Below are 1483 nucleotides of genomic sequence, written 5' to 3'. Positions count from 1 at the left end.
AAAAACGTGAATTTGTGAAGATGTCATTACGTTTAATGTATTACGTTTTTAGTCTCCTTTTTTACATGTCTACAGTGGCAAGAAAAAGTATGTGAACCACTTGCAGAATCTGAGAAAATGTGAATAATTTTAATAAAATAAGAGAGATTTTTTGTTTAGTACTGTCCTGAGTAAGATATTTTACATAAAAGATGTTTACATTTAGTTCACGAGACAAAACAATAGCTGAATTTATTAAAATAACCCCATTCATAAGTATGTGAAGCATTGATTCTCAATACTGTGTGTGGTCACCTGATGATCCACGACTGTTTTTATGTTTTGTGATGGTTGTTCATGAGTCTCTTGTTTGTCCTGAGCAATTAAAGTGAGCTGTTCTTCAGAAAAATCCTCCAGCTCCTCCAGATTCTTCAGTTTTCAAGCATTTTTGCGTATTTGAACCCTTTCCAGCAGTGACTGAATGATTTTGAGATTCGTCTTTTCACACTGAGGATGATTGAGGGACTCAAACACAACTATTAAAAAAGGTTCAAACATTCACTGATGCTCCAGAAGGAAACACGATGCATTAAGAGTCGGGGGGTGAAAACTTTTGAACAGGATGAGGATGTCACAATTCTTCTTATTTTGTTTAAATATCGTTGTTTTTCATTTAGTACTGCCCTTCGGAAGCAACAGAAGATACTTGCATGTTTCCCGAAAGACAAATTAAGTACAATTTACCTTGATATTTGAATTCAAAAGTTTTCACATACTTATGAATGGGGTTATTTTAATAAATTCAGCTATTGTTTTGTCTTGTGAACTAAATGCAAACATCTTTTATGTAAAATATCTTACTCAGGATAGTACTAAACAAAAAATAACATGCATTTTGTATGATCTCTCTTATTTTATTAAAATTATTCACATTTTCACAGATTCTGCAAGTGGTTCACATACATTTTCTTGCCACTGTTTTTATTATTTTTTTTATTTCAGTTTGATATTTTAGTATATCAAGATAAACTAAAGTAAAATAAGAAATGTTGAAACTGCTTTGATGCCTTTTAAGTCTAAATAAAATAGCATTTGTTATGCATTTTGCCGCATAACGTGACGTAGTTGCGAGTGAAATAAGATATTATATGAGAAATGTCAAGCAGGAATTGATTTTAACCATCAAGAATTAATTGGATTGTGAAAAAAATAAGAGTTTGTGGCAGTGTTATTCATTTCCATTTAATAATTTTAGTACTTCAGCTTAAATTTATATTAAATGTCATAATGTCAAAGCAGCATTTTATTTTAATTAACAAATGGTTTTATGTTTTAGCCAACGACAATAACCCTGGTTTGCAGTGGAGGAATACTCAAGCTAAAAATGACATTTGTGTTAAAGGTGAAACAAGTTATAATATTATAGTCTTTTCTTTGGAATAACATGCACTGCTCTATTTGAACACACTGAATTATTGATGGTGGAAATCCTGAATGAAATCAG

Source organism: Chanodichthys erythropterus, chromosome 8 (assembly GCF_024489055.1).
Source record: "Chanodichthys erythropterus isolate Z2021 chromosome 8, ASM2448905v1, whole genome shotgun sequence".
NCBI lineage: Eukaryota > Metazoa > Chordata > Actinopteri > Cypriniformes > Xenocyprididae > Chanodichthys > Chanodichthys erythropterus.
The sequence above is the reverse complement of the archived record's forward strand: the minus strand, read 5'-3'. Positions refer to the sequence as shown.